This window comes from Hordeum vulgare, chromosome 2H (assembly GCF_904849725.1).
Source record: "Hordeum vulgare subsp. vulgare chromosome 2H, MorexV3_pseudomolecules_assembly, whole genome shotgun sequence".
NCBI lineage: Eukaryota > Viridiplantae > Streptophyta > Magnoliopsida > Poales > Poaceae > Hordeum > Hordeum vulgare.
Window position 1 is genome coordinate 513,325,932 of NC_058519.1, and position 24,723 is coordinate 513,350,654.

The window sequence follows — 24,723 nt, forward strand, 5'->3', positions numbered from 1 at the left end:
TGTGGATACATAGACAAAACACTGTCCCTAGCAAGCCTCTAGTTGGCTAGCTAGTTGATCAAAGATAGTCAGGGTCTTCTGATTATGTACAAGGTGTTGTTGTTTGATAACTGGATCACGTCATTAGAAGAATCACGTGATGAACTAGACCCAAACTAATAGACGTAGCATGTTGATCGTGTCATTTTGTTGCTACTGTTTTCTGCATGTCAAGTATTTGCTCCTATGACCATGAGATCATATAACTCACTGACACCGGAGGAATGCTCTGTGTGTATCAAACGTCGCAACGTAACTGGGTGACTATAAAGATGCTCTACAGGTATCTCCGAAGGTGTTTGTTGAGTTAGTATGGATCGAGACTGGGATTTGTCACTCCGTGTGACGGAGAGGTATCTCGGGGCCCACTCGGTAATACAACATCACACACAAGCCTTGTAAGCAATGTGACTTAGTGTAAGTTGCGGGATCTTGTATTACGGAACGAGTAAAGAGACTTGCCGGTAAAAGAGATTGAAATAGGTATGCGGATACTGACGATCGAATCTCGGGCAAGTAACATACCGAAGGACAAAGGGAATGACATACGGGATTATATGAATCCTTGGCACTGAGGTTCAAACGATAAGATCTTCGTAGAATATGTGGGATCCAATATGGGCATCCAGGTCCCGCTATTGGATATTGACCGAGGAGTCACTCGGGTCATGTCTACATAGTTCTCGAACCCGCAGGGTCTGCACACTTAAGGTTCGACGTTGTTTTATGCGTATTTGAGTTATATGGTTGGTTACCGAATGTTGTTCGGAGTCCCGGATGAGATCACGGACATCATGAGGGTTTCCGGAATGGTCCGGAAACGAAGATTGATATATAGGATGACCTCATTTTATTACCGGAAGGTTTTCGGAGTTACCGGGAATGTACCGGGAATGACGAATGGGTTCCGGATGTTCACCAGGGGGGCAACCCACCCCGGGGAAGCCCATAGGCCTTGGGGGTGGCGCACCAGCCCTTTTAGTGTTGGTGGGACAGCCCAAGAGGGCCCTATGCGCGAAGGATAGAAAATCAAAGAGAAAGAAAAAAAAGGAGGTGGGAAAGGAGAGAAGGACTCCACTTTCCAATCTTAGTTGGACTAGGATTGGAGGAGGACTCCTCCTCCCTTGGTGGCGCAGCCCTTGGGGCTCCTTGAGCCTCAAGGCAAGCCTCCCCTCCCTCCTCCTTTACATATGAAGCAATTAGGGCTGATTTGAGACAACTTTTCCAAGGCAGCCCGACCACATACCTCCACGGTTTTACCTCTAGAACGCGTTTCTGCGGAGCTCGGGCGGAGCCCTGCCGAGATAATATGATCACCAACCTCCGGAGCGTCGTCACACTGCCGGAGAACTCATCTACCTCTCCGTCTCTCTTGCTGGATCAAGAAGGCCGAGATCATCGTCGAGCTGTACGTGTGCTGAACGCGGAGGTGTCGTCCGTTCGGCACTAGATCGTGGGACGGATCGCGGGATGGTTCGTGGGACGGTTCGCGGGGCGGATTGAGGGACGTGAGGACGTTCCACTACATCAACCGCGTTCACTAACGCTTCTGCTGTGCGATCTACAAGGGTACGTAGATCGGAAATCCCCTCTCGTAGATGAACATCACCATGATAGGTCTTCGTGCGCGTAGAATTTTTTTTGTTTCCCATGCGACGTTCCCCAACATGGCCCCCCTCTGGTAGTTATTCCGCCAGTATTTTTAATATATTCCAGCATAAATCCACGTAAATTTTCAGGGCATTTGGAGATGTGCAGAATAGTGGACTAGGATTTGCTCCTTTTCCAGTCCAGAATTCCAGCTGCCTGAATTCTCCCTCTTCAAATAATCCTTGCAAAATAAGAGAGAAAAGGCATAAATATGGTACCACAAGTAATATAACAGCCCAAAAAGCAATAAATATCAACATGAAAGCATGATGCAAAATGGACGTATCAACTCCCCCAAGCTTAGACCTCGCTTGTCCTCAAGCGAAAACCAAGTTCCATAAACATGTCCACATGTTTGGGGACGAAGGTGTCGATAAAACATAATACGGACATGAGGGCATCATGATCACACATACAACAGCAATGTATCATAAAGATTCTTATGGGAAAGTAACAATTCCTTCACAAAGCAAAGCATGAAGCAAAAACAGTACCGAGAAGTAACCAACAATAGTCCATAGTCATTGAAGCAATTGCGATTTATCACAAGATCAGAAAGAGCCAAATAAGAGCTTGTAAGGCAAACCCACATACTCAATCATCTCTTTTGTTTTCCACAATTGTTATAACTCACGTGGTACTCATGGTGTCAAAGTTTCAGCTGGACATAGAGGAAGATAGGGGCTTATAGTTTTGCCTCCCAACAGTTTACCTCAAGGGTAAACTCAACAATAATAAAGCACGAGTACTCAACTCCAAGTTGATATATGAATATAGATCTTTCCCAAGTATGTGACGGTAGCCAAGACAAAGGCAAAAAGGGAATTGGTGATGATCACCATGACTCTTACAAGGGTAAAAAGTAAAGGTACAAGATAGGCCCTTCGTAGAGGGAAGCAGAGGTTGTCATGCGCTTTTGAGGTTTGAATGCGTGTCCTCTTAGTGCGGAGTAACATCACTTTATATTGCCTCCTGTGATAAAGAACTTTATTATGCAGTCTGTCGCTTTTATGTCTTCCTCATCACAGGTTCGTACAAAGCTTATTTTCCACACACTAATAGATTATACATATTAGAGAGCAATTTTTATTGCTTGCACCGATGACAACTTACTTGAAGGATCTTATTCAATCCATGGACTCTCATGGAAAAACTAGTTGGAGGTTTATGGATGGACAAGTAGTATCTCTACTTGGTGCGGGAGTTTTGGCTAATATGAGGTGGAAGCAATCGTCACATGCTAAGGGATCTCTAATCATATAACATTGTTTGGAACCAAGCAAACACAATTCATTATGTTGTCTTCCTTGTCCAACATCTACTCCTAGGCATGTAATAGTTTGATGAGTGCTCACAATTGCAAAAAGTGTCTAAGATGATATATCTATATGTGAACCTCTCTTTCCTTATTACTACTTATTAATTGCAACAATGACTGATGTCTATGTTGATTTATTCTCAACAAGTTTCAATCATCATACGTGTCAGAAGTGAAGTTATCACTTTCCATAAGATTGTCTCATGATCTTTCATGCTATCGTTCTTTTCATACTTTTGATCATGGCACAAAGCAAAGCCCTTTGACTAAGACACTCTTTATTATATAGCTCGTAAGATTGAATACAACGGGGGAGAGACAAAAGAAAAAGACTCAAACTGAAAACTAAAGACTTATTCCTCTAAAAGAAGAAATAAAAAATGAAAAGGGAAGAACTAAAACAAAGGTAAAAGCAAAAGATATAAAGGTGATACGATACCAGGGCAACTCCCCCAAGCTTGGCAGAAGCCAAGGGGATTGCCCATACCAATGCTTAGTTGTCTTACTTTGGTGGTGATGGTGGTGTTGTTGTCGGAGTAGTCTGATCCTCCGTGTTCCAAGGCATAGGTGCTCCATCATGGCAGGATGAACGAGTCGCCGGAATCCTCAAATCTGCAACCAACCTTATTGGCTTAAATATGTAGTCATACTCACAGTTTTGATTCTACAGTTCATAGATCTGGCGCTGAAGTTGGTCAACCCTATCGTAGAGCCTGGAGAGGTGTTTCCCAATATCAATGGCATCCATCTTGTGATTGCTAGTGAACTCCGTGATCATCGTGTGGTTGGCGTTGAGTCCACGCTCCACCATCCCTTGGCACTTGAAGACTTGTTGCTCCATTGCTTCGAGCCTCGTCTCCATGCTTCCGGTATTCTTAGGCCCCTCAACTTCAAGGATGTGCAACATCCCCTCACTCATCTTGATAGATTGAGGGTGTTTCAGCACTTCCGTGAGGTAAGGATTGATGACCTTCTCGAAGATCTTGTCCTTAGGAGCGTTTGGGGAAGCCATGATGATATAGCTTTGCGGCAGAAACAAGCTCGAAATGAAAACAGAGGAAAACTGCGCGATACGGAGATCAAAACCTTCGGGCGACTATATATTGTTTTTTGCTGGGCCACAAGGAGTCCTCCGCAAAAAACGGAGTCCGGGAGGCACACGAGGTGCCCACAAGCTTGCCCACCGCCACCAGGGGGTGGTGGCGGTGTGGGCCCTTGTGGCTTCCTCGTTTCCTCTCCGGACTGCTTTTTATTTTACTAATTTTCCAAAAATTCCAAAACTGAGGAAATTTCCTATTGGAAAAGTATCGGAGTCCAATTTCTTGCCGAAACAGATACATCTTCGTTTTCAGGGTCTGAAACAGGATGATAAACATCCCTTATGTACTCCTCTGGAGTTATGACATAGATGATATTGGTCTCAACATTTATGGGAGTACCAGAGATGTAATGCTTGATTCTTTGCCCATTTACCACTCTAGGAAAATTTCCTTCCGTGTTATTGATTTTGATAGCACCGGAACGATATACTTCCTCGACAACATAGGGACCTTCTCATTTAGAGAGAAGCTTGCCTGCAAAGAATCTCAAACGAGAATTGTATAGCAAGACATAATCACCTACATTGAACTCTCGTTTCTGTATTCGTTTGTCGTGCCATCTCTTAACCTTTTTCTTGAACAACCTGGCATTCTCATACGCCTGGGCTCTCCATTCATCCAACGAGCTGATATCAAACAACCGCTTCTCACCGGCAAGTTTGAAACCAAAGTTGACCTCTTTGATTGCCCAATAAGCTTTTTGTTTCAGCTCAAACGGTAAATGACAGGCCTTACCATAAACCATTTTATACGGTAACATGCCCATGGGATTCTTATAAGCAGTCCTGTAAGCCCACAGTGCATCGTGAAGTTTGCTAGACCAGTTCTTTCGAGACCTATTGACGGTGTTTTGTAGGATAAACTTGATCTCCCTATTACTCAACTCCACTTGACCACTAAACTGAGGATGATAAGGAGATGCAACTCTATGGTTGACATCATACTTAGCTAGCATCTTGCGGAAAACACCATGAATGAAGTGTGAACCGCCATCAGTCATCAAGTATCTAGGGACTCCAAATCTTGGGAATATGACTTCTTTAAGCATCTTAATAGAGGTGTGGTGATCAACATTTTTAGTGGGGATAGCTTCTACCCACTTAGTAACGTAATCCACAGCAACTAAGATGTCAGTGTACCCATTGGAACTCGGGAAGGGTCCCATATAATCAAAGCCCCAGACATCAAATGGTTCAATGACAAGTGAATAGTTCATAGGCGTCTCTTGACGCTTACTGATGTTCCCTATCCTTTGGCATTCGTCACAAGACAAGACAAACTTGCGATCATCCTTGAAGAGAGTGGGCCAATAGAAACCTGATTGCAATACCTTATGGGCAGTTCTATCTCCAGCATGGTGTCCTCCGTAGGCTTCGGAATGACACTTCTGCAGGATCTGTCCATGTTCATGTTTAGGCACACAACGTCTAATAACACCATCTACTCCCTCCTGATAAAGGTGAGGATCGTCCCAAAAGTAGTGTCTCAAATCAAAGAAGAATTTCTTCTTTTGTTGATAGGTGAAACTAGGTGGTATGTATTTGGCTACGATATAGTTTGCATAATCGGCATACCACGCTGCACTAAGTAAAGTGCGGATGACATTTAGTTGCTCATCAGGAAAGCTGTCATCAATTGGCAGTGGGTCTTCAAGGACATTCTCTAGCCTAGACAAGTTATCTACTATAGGGTTATCAGCACCCTTTCGGTCAACGACGTGCAAATCAAATTCCTGTAGCAGGAGAACCCATCTGATCAGCCTAGGCTTAGCATCCTTCTTCTCCATGAGGTACTTAATAGCAGCATGATCAGAGTGAATAGTGACTTTGGAGTCAACTATGTAAGATCTGAACTTTTCACATGCAAACACGACTACTAAAAATTCCTTCTCCGTAGTGGCATAGTTTCTTTGGGCACTGTTTAGAGTTTTACTAGCATAGTGAATGACATTCAACTTCTTGTCAATTCTTTGTCCGAGAAAAGCACCAACAGCGTAATCACTAGCGTCACACATGATTTCAAAGGGCAAGTTCCAGTCAGGTGGTTGAACAATAGGTGCGGTTATCAAAGCCTTCTTGAGTATTTCAAAGGCTTCCTCAGAATCCTCATCAAAAACAAAAGGAACATCCTTCTGCAAGAGGTTGGTAAGAGGCCTAGAAATCTTAGAGAAGTCTTTAATGAACCTTCTATAGAAACCAGCATGACCTAGGAAACTTCGTATACCTCTGATATCTGTGGGGCAAGGCATTTTCTCAATTGCATCAACCTTAGCCTTATCAACTTCAATGCCTCTTTCAGAGATTTTGTGTCCCAAGACGATGCCTTCATTAACCATAAAGTGGCACTTCTCCCAATTCAAGACGAGGTTGGTTTCTTCGCATCTCTGTAAGACTCGATCAAGGTTCCTGAGGCAATCATCAAAGGAAGACCCGTAAACGGAGAAGTCATCCATGAAAACCTCGACAATCTTTTCACAAAAGTCAGAGAATATAGCCATCATACATCTTTGGAAGGTGGCGGGTGCATTACATAAGCCAAAAGGCATACGTCTATATGCAAAGGTACCGAAAGGGCAGGTGAAAGTGGTTTTCTCTTGATCAGATTGTGCAACAGGTATTTACGAGAAACCTGAATAATCATATAGAAAGCAAAAGTGTGTGTGTTTTGATAGCCTTTCTAGCATTTGGTCGATGAACGGCAAAGGATAATGATCTTTCCTGGTTGCCTTGTTTAGTTTCCGGAAGTCTATCACCATTCTATAGCCGGTAATAATCCTTTGTGGGATTAGTTCATCCTTATCATTAGGAACGACGGTGATACCTCCCTTCTTAGGTATGCAATGTACTGGACTTACCCAATCACTATGAGCAACAGGATAAATGATTCCTGCTTCCAGAAGCTTAAATATTTCTTTTCTAACGACCTCCTTCATCTTAGGATCTAATCTCCTTTGATGATCAGCAACTGGTTTAAAGTCAGGATCGGTTTTAATCTTGTGATGACATAGAGTAGGACTAATACCCTTAAGATCATCAAGAGTATATCCAATAGCAGCGCGGTGCTTCCTCAGAGTTTTTAGTAACTTCTTCTCTTCGCGCTCTGAGAGGAGAGCACTAATAATGACAGGATATATCTCCTTCTCATTAAGATAGGCATACTTAAGAGTATCAGGCAACTGTTTAAGCTCGAACACAGGATCACCCTTTGGTGGGGGAGGATCCCAAAGCAGTTCAACAGGCAGATTATTCTTGAGAATAGGATATTGTTCTAAAACAATTCTATCTATCTCATCTCTCTCCTCCATATGCATATCATTTTCATGCTCAAGCAGATATTGCTCTAAAGGATCCGTAGGAGGTACGGCAATAGAGGCAAGAGCAATGATTTCATCCCTTCCAGACGACTCTTTTTCATGGGGTTGTCTTCCAAACTTGGAGAAGTTAAATTCATGAGACACACCCTCGAAACTTACTGTGACAGTCTGCTTAATGCAATCAATGTGAGCATTGACAGTGTTGAGAAAGGGTCTACCAAATATAATGGGACAAAAGCTATCTTGTGCAATACCAAGGATGAGGAAATCAGTAGGATACTTCGTCTTACCACACATGACTTCTACGTCTCTCACAATTCCCAAAGGGCAGATAGTGTCTCTATTAGCTAGCGTGATAGTGACATCAATGGGTTCTAACTCAGCAGGTGCAATCTCATCTTTGATTTCATCATAGAGAGAACGGGGTATTGCACTAACACTAGCTCCCATATCACGTAAACCATGGTAACAGTGATCTCCTATCTTAAAAGAAACAACGGGCAGGCCAACTACAGGTCCGTTCTTGTCTTTCGCGTGAGGTTTAGCAATTCTAGTGGAGTCCTCACAGAATTTGATAACATGCCCATCTATGTCTTAGGCTAAGAGATCTTTGATAATAGAAACACTAGGTTCAACTCTAATCTCCTCAGGGGGTGCAAGTGGTCTAATGTAACCCCTAAGTATCACAGTTGGAGCTTTAGAATAATCCTTCATTCTTTGCAGGGTATGGTGGTTTCTTAGTGTAAGCACAAGGAACAACAGGATCACTAAAAGCTATGATTTTCTCCTCAACTAGATTGGTTTTGGCTATGTTGATTTCTACTGGAGGATGATATTTAAACCACTTCTCTTTGGGAAGTTCAACATGAGCAGCAAAAGATTCACAAAGAGAAGTTGCTATCTTAGAGTCGAGTCCATACTTAGCGCTAAAATCTCTAGAAGTGTTTGTCTCAACAAAAGATTTAACGCAATCAAACTGGAAATTCATACCTGACTCCTTACCTTCCTCTAGCTCCCAATCTTCAGAGTTGCGCTTGATTCTCTCCAATAAATTCCACTTGTGATCAATATCCTTCTTCATAAAAGAACCAGCACAAGAAGTGTCAAGCATGGTACGATCTTCATGAGAAAGCCGAGCATAAAAGTTTTGAGTGATGATTTCTCACGAGAGCTCATGATTGGGGCATGAATATAGCATTGATTTAAGCCTCCCCCAAGCTTGAGCTATGCTTTCCCTGTCATGAGGCCAAAAGTTATAAATAAAGTTCCGATCACGATGTAGTAAATGCATAGGATAGAACTTTTGATGAAACTCCAATTTCAACCGATTGTAGCCCCATGATCCAGCATCATCACATAGCCCATACCATGTCAATGCCTTATCCTTCAAAGATAAAGGAAATACTTTCTTCTTTACCTCATCCTCGGGCAAACCTGCAAGCTTAAATAAACCACAAACTTCATCTACATAGATTTGATGAAAGTCTGGATGTGAAGATCCATCTCCTGTAAAAGGATTAGCCAGCAGTTTCTCAAGCATACCCAAGGGAATTTCATAAAAGATATTTTTAGTAGGTACCTCAGGTTGATGAGAAACTCCTCGTGCTTCCGTTCGTGGTGAAGATACCCCGAACAAACTCCTCAAAGGAAGAGTTTCCATAGTGACAAGTGACAACAAATTTCAGCACAGTATAAATATGTTTCCTTACCAATTTCCACTTACCAAAGGCGCTTCACTCCCCGGCAACGGTGCCAGAAAAGAGTCTTGATGACCCAAAAGTATAGGGGACCAATCGCAGTCCTTTCAACAAGTAAGAGTGTCGAACCCAACGAGGAGCAGAAGGCTCTGATAAACGGATTTCAGCAAGGCAATAACTGCAAGCACTGAAAGTAGCGGTAACAAGTGATTGTGTAGCGAGGTAAAACGTAGCAAGCAAAGAGTAAAAAGTAACAAGTAGTAGCAACGGTGCAGCAAGTGACCCAATCCCTTTTGCAGCAAGGGACAAGCCTGAACAAAGTCTTATAGGAGAAAAAAGCTCCCGATGACACACAGGAATTTCTGTCATGCTAGTTTCATCATGTTCATATGATTCGCGTTCGTTACTTTGATAGTTTGATATATGGGTGGACCGGCGCTTGCGTACTGCCCTTACTTGGACAAGCATCCCACTTATGATTAACCTCTCTCGCAAGCATCCGCAACTACAAAAGAAGAATTAAGACAAAGTCTAACCATAGCATTAAACTAGTGGATCCAAATCAGCCCCTCACGAAGCAGCGCATAAACTGGGGTTTAAGCTTCTGTCACTCCAGCAACCCATCATCTACTTTCTATTTCCCAATGCCTTCCTCTAGGCCCAAATATGGTGAAATGTTATGTAGTCGACGTTCACATAACACCACTAGTGGAAAAACAACATACAACATATCAAAATACCGAACGAATATCAAATTCACATGACTATTATTAACATGACTTATCCAATGTCCTCAGGAACAAAAGTAACTACTCACAAGAAATAATCATAATCATGACGAGAGGTGTAATGAATAGCATCAAGGATCTGAACATAAACTCTTCCACCAAGTAATCCAACAAGCATCAACTACAAAGAGTAATCAACACTACTAGCAACCTTACAAGTACCAATCTGAGTTGCGAGACGAAGATTGGTTACAAGAGATGAACTAGGGATTGGAGAGGAGATGGTGCTGATGAAGATGCTTCCCCTCCGACGAGAGGAGTGTTGGTGATGAAGATGGCGACGAGGGAAATTTCCGCGGCAGGATCGTCTTGCCGGAGCTCTAGATTGGATCTGCTCAAGTTCCGTCCCGTGGCGACGGCGAAACCACGAAAAAGCTCCCTTATGATTTTTTCCAGGTTAGGACGCATCATATAGAAAAAGAGGGGGGGCTAGTGGGACAGTGGGCTGCCCACAAGCTTGCCCACCGCCACCAGGGGGGTGGTGGCGGAGTGGGGGCTTGTGGGGCCCTGGTGGCCCCCCTCCGATAGTTCTTCCGCCCAGTATTTTTAATATATTCCAGAAAAAGTCCACGTAAATTTTCACGGCATTTGGAGATGTGCAGAATAGTGGACTAGGATTTGCTCCTTTTCCAGTCTAGAATTCCAGCTGTCTGAATTCTCCCTCTTCAAATAATCCGTGCAAAATAAGAGAGAAAAGGCATAAATATGGCACCACAAGTAATATAACAGCCCAAAAAGCAATAAATATCAAAATGAAAGCATGATGCAGAATGGACGTATCAGTAGGTTCCCACTCATCATGAAGCTTTCTAGGGATAGAGACTTCCAATTCAAGTTTCTCTTCAAGAGATTTTATCATAGCTTCAACGATATGGTCGGTAAAGGCCTTGTTTGGCTATAAGCGTGTGGAGAGTTTAACATGGATTGCATCAAAGAAATGCATTCAATCAAGGCGCAACTATCATAATTGAATTCCTTGAAATCCACGGTAGTAATTTCATTACTACTCAAAGTTTTAACATCTTCTACTCCACTTTCAATGCTTTTAGCATCAACATAGATGGACACCGAATCATTGGGGCACTTTTCAGCCAAAGTGGATTCATATCCAGCCCCATAATCATTAGGTCTGACACAAGAAAACAAAGATTCAATGGGAGTCACACCAAGCACTTTAAGATTTTCGTGATTCTCATCACGAGAACATGCCTTTTTAAGCCATTCATGTATAGCACGAATTTGGGCGGTTCTTTCTTTGTTCTCAATCATGGAAACACATATAGCTTTGAAAGTGTCATCCATGTTGATTCTGGGAGGAGCACATCTAACTTTCAAAGCATCAATATCACTAGACATTCTATCAACGCTCTTAGCCAAATCGTCAATTTTGAGTAGCTTTTCCTCTATGGACGCATTGAAAATCTTTTGAGAGTTGATGAACTCTTTGATATTAATCTCTAGATCAGAGGGTAATCTATTGTAATTTCCATGAGTATTGTTGTAGGAATTGCCAAAATTATTAGAGGAGTTACTAGGAAAAGGCCTAGGAACATAGTTTCCTCTAAAAGCATTGTTGTTGCCAAAGCTATTCTATACCTAATAATAAAGCGGCTATTGCTTCCGTCGGAAAACCCACCGCAACATTTTTATAAAAAAGCCCCTGTAATTTTTATAAAAAACGATTCGGGAACACCAGCCGCACATCCCTTCCTTATCCAGTCCTCCCGACCGTCCCACCAACACTCTCGTTGCCAGCCACGGATCGCGCCGCCGCCGCCCCTCTCCAACTATGCCTCGCCCCGCTCATCCTATCCTCCCGACCGCGGCACCAACGCTCCCGTCGCTAGCCACGGATCGCGTCGCCGTCCCCCCTCTCCAATCACGCCTTGCCCTGCCCATCCTGTCCTCCCGATCGCGCCACCAACGCTCCCGTCGCTAGCCATGGACCGTGCCGCCGCCGCCCCTCTCCAACCACGCCTCGCCGAGGCTCTGATTGGGCGAAGACGGTGAGGAGGATGACGAGGTCCGCGAGGAGAGGTTGGAGGGATGGACGCGTGAGTCGAGCCGCCATGACCTCCTCCTCCTCTCTTTGTGCTCGATCTCGATCCGTGTACATCTTCTTTTGGCACCTCCCCGCACATTCACCCCCGCTCCAGATGCAGGTCTTTCTCTCGACGACGACGACGGTGCCAAAGGGCCCCACATCCCAACCGGAAGGCAGAACGCTAGACCCAGATCCCCTCCCTCTGCAGCTAGAGTAACTCCAACCCCTCCCAGTCGTATGCCGGAGGACGAGGCCCTGGATTCCGTCAGCGAGGAGGAGCCAATGGTTGAGGTGGAGGAGGAGGTCTGGGAGTACGTGAAGCCGTCGGAGGAAGCCAAGGTGTGTGTGTGCAACCTTCCCTACAACGTCAGCAGTGAGTGCCTCGCGCAGCTCTTGGGTCAGGCTGGCGTCGTTCAGGTTTCCAAGGTGAGCAACTCTTCCTATTTGACCATCTTGACCGCTGGATGCTAGCAAAAGGTAACCCACATTGTAGATGTTGTTAGCCCGCTGTTGCTATTGTTCCTCTGTACACACATGCACATTTGCCTGATGAAGAGAATGCCTCAAATCATCCAACTTTGATTATCTGTCGTGCTCTTGCAAGAATGAAACTGACACATTCAGTTCTGTATCGTAATGATGCTCGATTTAATGTGGTGGTTGTGTCGTGAAAGTCACATGATGGAGTGTTTATGCACAACTGAAGTTGACACATTTAGTTTTGAATATATCGAACAACCTTCAAAACTTCTGAAAAAAAGAGCTGGAGAGCCATCCTGTAGGCTCTCCTTTACTCCCAACATAATATTTCGCATCCAAAAACTTCTGATAAACGTAACAGGTTCCAATGCAATTTCATTTGCTAGATGTTATTATTCAGGTTGTCATCATACTATATCAACTTCAAGTTTTATTTTATATGATCTCAAGTAGTCAATATCCGAGCCCGAGCACTCCAATTACTGCAGGGGGGGACTTCCACAATATCCCTGGGCTGGTTAACCTATTTGGAATATAATTCCCTTGTATGACGTCAATCATTGTCAACTCTATAACACATTGTATCGACTACCAACATAATATCACACTTGATTCTCAGACAATAATTGTTTCATGAATTGCAGCAGGGTGAATAGATATGTGCGGACCTTGTCATGTGAATCACATTGCTTACAATGATTTCATGATTAAGATCTCAGATTTAACAGTTGTATTTTCTTTTTTTCGGAGAAGAACAAGATGCAACTTGTAAAGGTGTGCCTTTAGAAGTTTAGCTAAATAAACCGAATATATCTACTGCAAGTTGATGTATAGGAAAGTGGATACATGCAAAGTTTTTGTATTATATACATAGTTAACTCAATACTGATGTCCTTTTCTTGATTTGGAGTGAGTGTGTTTGCTTGACTCAGCGTCCGTATGATTGGTCTCGTATATCAATTATGCTATTTCTATCCTTGAAAGTACGTAATAAATCTACAATTCAGTTTCAGTTATGCATGTACCGAATCCTCATTTCCTTATTTGTAACTCCCATTTGGTAGACCTGATCTGTCACATGCACAACACCAACTAAGGAATCGAAAGGCGTGGAGATGAATGGGGTATTGTGGTTTGCCATAGAGAAGAGAAAGGTGCACAAAGCTTCTTCTAAGATTACCAAATTATTATAACATGTTGACTGTAAAATAGACTAATTGTATGTCGGCTAAGACGATAATATATTGTTTTGCATCAAAATGAAACGGGAACCTTGCTCATTTTCATATACGAAAGATCGAAGTCTGAAGAAGAGAAGCATGATCTTTTCTTTGTCATGTTGCTCTACTTCTATAGTATTAGATCGTAACTTTCTCCACATATGTTCATGCGCACTATACCAATTTCTCCTTGATGAGGGTACAATATTGATTCAGTAGAAGGAGAAAAGGGGGAGTGGACATGGACACGACAGTTCTGATCCTTAGCTCATGTGAGCTCGGATGAACAGTAAAAAAAGGAAGATAAACTCAAAAAATGTTGTTTTTTTGTGTGTCAAACATTGGCAAATCTTTTGACTGCTTGCAAAGTTTCATCATCAGATGACATTTGTGGTAGAGGTGGCAAAAAAAGCCAGAATCGATGGTCCAAAATGTCATTTTCAAAAGCATTCTGGAGCATCAATTTTTTGCTATGTTTTCCACGAATGTCATCCGGTATTAAAACTTTGCAAGCAGTGAAAACATTAAAAAATGCTTACTATGAATAGTTAGGTTTTTTTGTTTTACTGTTCACCCTACCTCACATGAGCTTGGGATCACAACGTCACTTTCGAGAGTGGAATCACATTATGGAGGAGAGACATAAGAGGTCGTGGTGGCCGTGTGTGGGCATAGAGAACTTTGGTGTTTTACGCTAAATACTTCTATGTTAATATTATTGTTTGACGATTCTGAAAGGAGAAGAAACCGGCAAAATAATCCTTCGAAATTAATTGTGTGGATGTGGAAGGTTTGATGATTCTAAGCGGGATGCGCCACTAATGGTGGTAGTGAGCTTAGAGTGGGGATGCAGTAGTGGGTGAAGAGGGAGAGGGGGACGACGACGACGATGAAGAAGTCGGTAGAGAAAAAAAAATGTTGCTTAATGTGCATGAGGATCATAAAGATGTATGTTTCACACAATTCGAGTTGGACCACTAGAATACAATTGAAGTTGGATCAGTAGAATATTTATACACCATGGCAACGCACGGGCAATGTACTAGTCCTACCAACAAAATTAACGTCCAAGCTAGCGTTGCTACTCTCAATCAAAGAAGACAAGGGCATATCATTAGGATCTAAAGGAGCACTTCTACTAGCAACCAAATTCATTAACTCGTCCATCTTAGCACTCAACGAGTTAATTTCTTCTATAGCATGTACCTTCTTACTAGTAGGTGAACTTTGAGTGTGCCACTCAGAGTAGTTCGTCATGATGTTGTCTAAAAGCTTTGTGGCTTCTCCTAACGTGATTTCCATGAACATTCCACCTGAGGCGGAGTCCAAGATATTTCTAGAAGCGAAATTCAAGCCAGCGTTAAAGATTTGAATAATCATCCAAATACTCAAACCATGAGCGGGACAATTTATAATCATTAATTTCATTCTCTCCCAAGATTGTGCAACATGTTCATGATCAAGTTGCTTGAAATTCATGAGATCATTACGGAGAGAGATAATCTTAGCCGGCGGAAAATACTTGGATATATAAGCATCGTTGCACTTATCCCAAGAATCGATACTATTTTTGGGCAAAGAAGAAAACCAAGTTTTTGCGCGATCTCGCAACGAGAAAGGAAAAAAGCTTCAATTTAATCACATCATTATCCACATCTTTCTTCTTTTGCATATCGCACAGATCAATGAAGGTATTGATATGGGATGCGGCATCTTCACTAGGAAGGCCGGAGAATTGCTCTTTCATAACAAGATTCAGCAAAGCGGCATTGATTTCGTATGACTCCGCACTAGTGGCGGGAGCAATCGGAGTACTAATAAATTCATTATTATCAGTATTCAAGAAGTCACAAAGTTTGGTGTTTTCATTCATGGTGACTTCGGCGAGCAAGCAAGCACATGAGCGAACAAAGGCAAGCGAGAAAAAGAGCGAATGAAAAGGCAAACGAAAAAGACAAACGAAAAAGGCAAATTGGTGAAGTGGGGGAGAGGAAAACGAGAGGCAACTGGCAAACAAAGTAAATGCAAGAGATGAGTTTGCGACACCTACTTGGATGAGTTCTTGACTTGATCTTCCTCCCCGGCAACGGCGCCAGAAATTCTTCTGCTATGGCAACAAAAGTCCTTCCCAAGCAACGCCAGGAATTCTTCTTGCTACTTATTTTGTTTGCGTCGGTTTTTCCCTTGAAGAGACAAGGGTGATGCAGCATAGGAGCAGTAAGTATTTCCCTCAGTTTGAGAACCAAGGTATTGATCCAGAAGGAGGGTCTCGTCAAGTCCAGATTACCTGCACAAACACAAACGAGGTTGCACCCAACGCTTCAAAGGGGTTGTCAATCCCTTCAAGATTGTTTGCAAAGTGAGATCTGAAGGCGGAAAGTGCAACGAAGTAAAAAGTGTAAGGCTGAAAATATGGTGTGGAGTAGACCCGGGGGCCATAGTGTTCACTAGAGGCTTCTCTCAAAATAGCAAATATCACGGTGGGTGAACAAATTACTGTCGAGCAATTGATAGAACCACGCAAAGTCATGACGATATCTAAGGCAATGATCATACATATAGGCATCACGTCCGAGACAAGAAGACCGATACTTTCTGCATCTACTACTATTCCTCCACACATCGACCGCTATCCAGCATGCATCTAGTGTATTGAGTTCATGACGAACAGAATAACGCCTTAAGCAAGATGACATGATGTAGAGGTATAATCTCAAACCAATGATGAAAACCCCATCTATTTACCCTTGATGGCAACAACACGATGCGTGCCTCGCTACCCCTTCTGTCACTGGGTGAGGTCACCGCACGGTATGAACCCAAAACCAAGCACTTCTCCCAATGCAAGAATCATAGATCTAGTTGGCCAAACAAAACCCACAACTCGAAGAGAATTACAAGGATATGAAATCATGCATAAGAGAGATCAGAAGAAACTGAAATAAGATTCATAGATAATATGATGATAAATCCACAATTCATCGGATCTCGACAAACACACCGCAAAATAAGATTACATCGGGTAGATCTCCATGAAGATCATGCAGAACTTTGTATTGAAGATCCAAGAGAGAGAAGAAGCCATCTAGTTACTAGCTATGGACCCGTAGGTCTATGGTGAACTACTCATGCATCATCGGAGAGGTCATGGTGTTGATGAAGAAGCCCTCCGTATCTGAATCCCCCTCCGGTAGGGCACCAGAACATGCCCGAGATGGGATGTTGTGGAGACAGAAGCTTGCGGCGGCGGAAAAGTACTTTCGATGATCTCCTGATTTCTTGTGGAATTTTTGGGGATATATAGGCACAAACCCTAGGGCAAAGGACGCCAGGGGGCCCACAAGCCTGTGGGCCGCGGCCTCCCCCCTGGCCGCGGGGTGGGGGCTTGTGGGGCCCCTGGGGCCCCCTGTCTTGGCTCTCAAGCCTCCTGATCTTCTTCCGTTACGGAAAAAATCTTTTTGGGGATTTTCTTCCGTTTGGACTCTGTTTCAGATCTCCTCTGAAAGGGTCAAAAAGATGGGATAAAACAGGAACTGGCACTTGGCACTGAGTCAATAAGTTAGTCCCAAAAATATATATAAAAGGCATGCAAAACATCCAAAGTTTGACAAGATAATAGCATGAAATCATCAAAAATTATAGATACGTTGGAGACGTATCAGATACATATTGGGTTGTCTCCCAACAAGCACTTTTCTTTATTGCCTTTCAAGCTAGGCATGATGATTTCAATGGTGCTCACATAAAATATAATGGTTGAAACATAATTGAAGCATCATGAAGCATATGGCTAGCACATTTAAGTCTAACCCACTTCCTATGCATAGGGATTTTGTAAACAAAAAATTTATTGGAGCAATAATCAACTAGCATAGGAAGGAAAAACAAGCATGACTTCAAAAAATTCAACACATAGAGAGGAAACTTGATATTATTGCAATATGTAGAAGCATATGATCCGATGAATTGTGGATGTATCATCATATTCAACAATATAACCAACACCTAAAGCATTCTTTTCATGATCTACAAGCATAGAAATTTTACTACTCTCCACATAAGGAAATTTATTCTCATCAATAGTAGTGCGAGTATCGTAAAAGACTTGAACACTATGAATTGTTTGCACATTAAAAGAGTAATGTTCAGTAAGAGGGTACTCATAATTGTGACAAGTTGTATCATTTTTCTTCTTTATAGCATAAGTATCATCACAATAACCATCATAAATAGGGGGAATGCTTTCATCATAATAAATTTGATCATTCAAAGTGGGGGAACTAAAAAGATCATCTTCATCAAACATAGCATCCCCAAGCTTGTGGCTTTGCATATCATTAGCATCATGGGTATTCAAAGAATTCATACTAACAACATTGCAATCATGCTCATCATTCACATATTTTATGCCAAGCATTCTATGTAATTCTTCTTCTAGCACTTGAGCACAATTTTCTTTTCCATCATTTTCACGAAAGACATCAAAATGATGAAGCATATGAGGTAACCTTAATTCCATATTTTTTGTAGTTTTCTATTAATAAACTAAACTAGTGACAAAACAAGAAACTAAAAGATTCTATTGCAAGATCTAAAGACATACGTTCAAGCACTAACCTCCCCGGCAACGGTGCCAGAAAAGAGCTTGATGTCTACTACGCAACCTTCTCCTTGTAGACGTTGTTGGGCCTCCAAGTGCAGAGGTTTATAGGACAGTAGCAATTTTCCCTCAAGTGGGTGACCTAAGGTTTATCAATCCGCGGGAGGCGTAGGATGAAGATGGTCTCTCTCAAGCAACCCTGCAACCAAATAACAAAGAGTCGCTTGTGTCCCCAACACACCCAATACAATGGTAAGTTGTATAGGTGCACTAGTTCAGCGAAGAGATGGTGATACAAGTGAAATATGGATAGTAGATATAGGTTTTTTTAATCTGAAATTATAAAAACAGCAAGGTAACTAATATTAAAAGTGAGCACGAACGGTATTGCAATGCGTGGAAACAAGGCCTAGGGTTCATACTTTCACTAGTGAAGTTCTCTCAACAATGATAACATAATTGGATCATATAACTAGCCCTCAACATGCAACAAAGAGTCACTACAAAGTCACTAATAGCGGAGAACAAACGAAGAGATTATTGTCGGGTACGAAACCACCACAAAGTTATTCTTTCTGATCGATCTATTCAAGAGTCCGTAGTAAAATAAAACGAAGCTATTCTTTCCGTTCAATCTATCCTAGAGTTCATACTAGAATAACACCTTAAGACACACATCAACCAAGACCCTAATGTCACCTAGATACTCCATTGTCACCTGAAGTATCCGTGGGCATGATTATACGATATGCATCACACAATCTCAGAATCATCTATTCAACCAACACATAGAACTTCAAAGAGTGCCCCAAAGTTTCCACCGGAGAGTCAAAACGTGTGCCAACCCATATGCATAGGTTCCCGATGTCACGAAACACGCAAGTTGATCACCAAAACATGCATCAAGTACTCACATGAATATCCCATTATCACCACAGATAGACACGTGCAAGACATACATCAAGTGTTCTTAAAGACTCAATCCGATAAGCTAACTTCAAAGGGGAAACTCAATACATCACAAGAAGGGAGAGGGGGAAGAACATCATAGGATCCAACTATAGTAGCAAAGCCCGCGGTACATGGAGATCATGACATATCAAGAACACGAGAGAGAGAGAGATCCAACATATAGCTACTGGTACATACCCTCAGCCCCTAGGGAGAACTACTCCCTCCTCGTCATGGAGATCACCGGGATGACGAAGAAGACCACCGAAGATGGATTCCCCTCCGGCAGGGTGCCGGAACGGGCTCCCGATTGGTTTTTGGTGGCTACATAGGCTTGCGGCGGTGGAACTCCCGATCTAGATTTATTTCTTGAGGTTTTTGTGTTTATAGGAATTTATGGTGGTGGAATTACGTCAGTTGGGCCCACGAGGAGGTCACGAGACTGCTAGGCCCTCCCGGGGGGTAAGCGCGCCTACCGGGCTCGTGACTCCCTCGTGGCTCTTCTAGCCTTCTTCCAAAGCTTCGGGGGTCTCTTTTGGTCCAAAAAATCATCGCGAAAGTCTTATTCCATTTGGACTCCGTTTGATATTCCTATCTGAAAAAGGTCAAAAACAAGGAAAAAACCTGAAGTGGCACTGGGCTCTAGGTCAATAGGTTAGTCCCAAAAATAATATGAAATAGCATATTCATGCATATAAAACATCCAAAGTTGATAATATAATAGCATGGAACGATAAAAAATTATAGATACGTTGGAGACGTATCAACTACTACGTGAGTTGGTTAGGTACGCATCAATAACATGTATATCACATATGCCTGATTTTATGCTGGCCGCCTTCTTATCAACCAAATACTTGGGGCAGTTGCGCTTCTAGTGACCCACCCCCTTGCAATAATAGCACTCTGTTTCCGGCTTAGGTCCAGCCTTGGGTTTCTTCGTCGGATTGGCAATAGTCTTGTCGCTCTTCTTCGAGTTACCCTTCTTGCATTTGTCGTTTCTCTTGAAACCAGTGGTCTTATTGACAATCAACACTTGATGCTCTTTCCGGAGTTCGAACTCTGCGACTTTCAGCATCGTGAATAACTCTCCAGGTGACTTGTTCATCCCTTCCATGTTATAGTTCAACACAAAGCTCTTGTAGCCAGGTGTGTCGGCACCCCGATCCTAAGTCATAGGAATACAGCCTGTAACACATCGCATCTCTTTGCGGTCTCACGCATGGTTATCCCCACGGCTGCAGCCTTACCTTAGCCGGGACCGTTTGCGCCTTTTGACTCGTGTATGCAATTTTGTCGCTAGCAATCCAGTGACAAAGAACCCGGATCGACATGTCTAGTCATAAACCAAAGCGGCAGTTCCACACAGGGACATGCATACATGACCCAGCAAAGCAGGTGTCGGTCACCATCGAATGTAGACGAGTCGTAGCAAGCTACAGGGACTCCATTACATCGCGTGACATTTCCCAAAGGGGACAAACACAGCAGCTAAGAAGGACACATGCCGGTCAACTAATGTGTCCGGAGCAGTAGCGAACTACCATGGCTCATTGGATCACAAAGGGGCATTTCCCAGTAAGGAATGCTACTAAGACCTACGGCTAGGTAATCGAACCCCATACATATCAAGTAAGACACACGTACGCATGGCATACCGATATGTATAGATCCATTGATGGCATCACAACATAACCATAAACATACAAGCTTTATTTAAAAAGGCTTGGAAGAGCCTCACACATAATATTACACAGTAGGGGTCTCACGACCCATCATAACAGTCATTCAAGTTACAAGCCAGCGGAAGTAGATAAACTGTCTGAGTACAGACAGATGAAACTAGAAGGCACATGGCCTGACTATACTACAGACCCACCCTAGGGCCAGATTGTAGCTGGGATACAGCTACTCGTCGTCATCGATGTCTAGGTAGAACCCTCCATTAGTGTCATTAACAACCTCTCCAACAAATATTAAGCAAACATGAGTACAAGAGTACTCAGCAAGACTTTAGGATAACTATCTACTCATGCAGTGTATCAATAAGGAATTGTGGGGTTTCATGCGGAAAGCCAGCATTTGACTCGTGGCTGGACAACTTGCATTTTTAAATAATTTTGACAACATTGATTTTTCGCACACGAGTCCACTAACACCACAACAATACTCCATCGTAGAATCATTCCGTCTCCATACGGGAATGCCGTCCACGACACTCACGCTTATCTTGATAATTTTATGAGTAGCCATTGAAGTTATCTATGAACAACATATGTCTCCAAGTAGTCCATATCCGCGGACGCGGCTATTTGAATAGATCATAACCCTGCAGGGGTGTACTTCTTCACACACGCTCTCGCCACTTATCGCCATGTGCACGTCATGCACCTCGGCAACCTTCAAGCAGAAGCCCAACGAGGGAGTCGGCCACGACCGTTAACCACGCTAATACTTAGTCCAGGTCTATCGCCTATCTGAGGGTAACCCGCACGAAAGTCCGGCCGTGGTTTCCGCCACGGCCCCAAACGATGTGCGCAGGGTTCCCAAGCCCACCATCCGGGTGCCAATTGGTACACCGTGCCACTGCCTACCGCATCACAGCCCACCTCTCAGGTCAGCGCTATCCACGGCCTCCAGCATGACTATAAACACCAGAAACTACTTGCAACTCCTGGACCGAGTACTAAGCGATTAATAAGTCGAGCGGGGTCATATTTTAGGGCCCAGCATGTGGTAGTATCTCGTATTGGATTACATACACGGAACTCAGTTCTTAAGGACAGTTCCAATGAAACAGCCCGCCATGTACTCCTACATAGCCTTTCACCGGTACCTTTACCAAATCAGGTTCAACACACAACCTTTACTTACTAAACACATTCTCACAATTCTGTTCATCTCCCAGATGACAGACCATACACAACTCTAAGCATAGCATGCATAGCAGGATAAGGCACATCATGGCTCAAGCATCTACCAGGTATGCTAGGTTGCAAGGTTCAACTATTTATTGTGACAAAGACAGGTCATGCAAAGGAAGTGGGTTCAACTAACATGGCAAAAGCATTTGAAGCAGTTGATCCTAATGCAATAAATAAGTGCAGAAGCGAGAACACGGGATTTATCGGGATGATCAAAATGGTTGCTTGCCTTGTTGCTCAGAAGAGGGACAATATCCGCCAGTCGGATATTCGGTGGAATCCGGAGGAGTGGAGCCTACCGGTAGGAATGACATCAATCAATAACAATCATATGCAACAAAATGATGCATGAGCATGGCATGAAGATGCATGGTGGTATGCTAATGTAGCTACCATTATTAGGTTGAAGTGGACTTGAATCAGATTCAAATATTACTTCAAACGAGGTATTCTCGAATACCATTTTAATTGATTCGACCTGATGCTCAGATCAACTTGTTTTTAACATGCATGGGAATGATATGTTAAGTTGCTAGTGTGATTGAACAAAGTTTGATCATAGAATTTGAAGTGGAATTCAAATGATTTTTAAATTCGAACTCCAAGGCAGTTATTAAATTTAACCTATTCATCATTTTACATGTTTGGTCCAGTAACATTTTCAAACATTTTTGAAAATGACATATTCAGATTCCTTGGATTTGTCTGACACTTTTTCATATATAAATTATTTTCATTGGAGTAACAGATTAATTTCTATGATTTTTAGAAGTTTTGGGCATTTTCAGGAATTATTTTAATCAGAAAAGCTACTTATTGCATCACGCCCACGCCAGCATGGCGTCAGCCGTCGGCTGACCAGATCAGGTCAAACCCGATAGGGGGGACCCACTGGTCAGCCTCACAGGGTTAACCCTGCGTTGACCAGCCCCTGATTGTGTTTGACTTGCGACTGGGCCCACTAGTCAGCGACTGCTTAGTGTTTTAAACGTGGATTAGCGAGGCCAGGTCATCCCCTGCGGAAGACTGACTGGCGGCGACCAGATCCGCGGCGGATCTCTGCCAGAGAGTCGCCGGAGTTAGCTGTGGTGCTCGGGAACGAGGGCCGAGAGCACTGGGATGATCCCCAGGCTCGCCCTCATCTAGAACTCGCCTCAGGGAGGACTGGGGAGGACCGGAGGTCACCGGCGACGAGCTGAGGCGACGGCCGGAACTCGGGCTCGTCGGATTAGTGGCTAGGGTGCACGAAACCGAGGGGAAGAAGAGGGGAAACGAGCGCAAGCTCATGGGGAGTGCAGTGGAAGGCTTAGACGGCTCGGGGAGGCGCCATGGGCGACGAATCCAACGAAGATCGCCGGCGGCCGAAGCTTGAAGACAACGGTGCCGAGGGCGTTGCAGCGCTCGAGGGTTCTTCTTCTTGGGCAAGGATGACCAACGTGTCGAGGCGGAGAGAATGGAGCACTCGGGGGGGGGGGGAATCTGTGGCCAGAGGCTCGGGCAGCTCGAGCTCGAGCTCCTGTCAATGCGCCAGTGGGGAACGAAGCAACCGAGAGGATAGGGGAGGAATGGGTCGCGGGGATGGCTAGGGTCGTGCTCAGGGAGGTTATCCCCGCCTTGCCAGCACACCGAGACGTCCAGGCAGGCAGGGAGCTGCGTGGAGGCGCCGGGCGTCGCGGCGGCCACCTCCTGCTGCCTACTGGCGAGGAGGAAGACGACAGGGGAGCTGGGCCTGGGCCAGGTAAGCGACAAGTAAGAGTTTTGCTATTTTTTTCTTGTTTTGTTTTCTAATTTGCTAACTATTTTGATTTGCTATTTATTTCAGCTCCAAAATAGTTTATAAAAATATTTTGAACACACCAGAATAATAGTTGGAATATTTCCAAGCATTCCTGAAGTTTTCAACATTTTTGAAAACTTAAAGTTTTTGAATTCAAATTTAAACTTGAATTCAGTGGCTTTTTGCATTTAAATAAAATGCCAAATGTGTTTTGAAAATAGTTTTCTTCCCCGATGATTTACTTTCAAGAATTATCAGAAAAGTTGAACTTTTCTTGAGGCCATTTTGGGTTCATTGATTTTAACAAGTTTGGAATTTCGTTGAATTTGAGAAGTGGCTAGGGTTTTTGGGTTTGGCTTAACCACTTGCTTTGATCTTGTTGCAATTTTCTTGGATGCAATGCAAAGAAGATATGAGCACAATGCTATACTTTGGTTAGGTTTCCAGGGATGTGACAACTCACCCCCACTCAAAAGAATCTCGTCCCAAGATTTAGAAGTCGTCGGGAATAACGCGGGATACTCAAGTCGGAGACGATCCTCTCTTTCCCATGTTGCCTCCTCTTCAGAATGATTTGACCATTGTACTTTAAGAAACTTGAGGTTTCGACGTCTCATACCTCTCGATCTGGGCGTTCTTCTGAAAGATAAACTTCAACTCCTGGAACATCTCATATGCTCCATGATGTTCAAAGCATCGTTGAAGTCCCGGTTCCAAGCCATACAAGACTGCACATTGAACTAATGAGTAGTCCTCCTTACGTGATTGCCAAGCATTCAAAACATCTTGGTCAGACATAGCGGGTGGATCATCTCCTAGCTC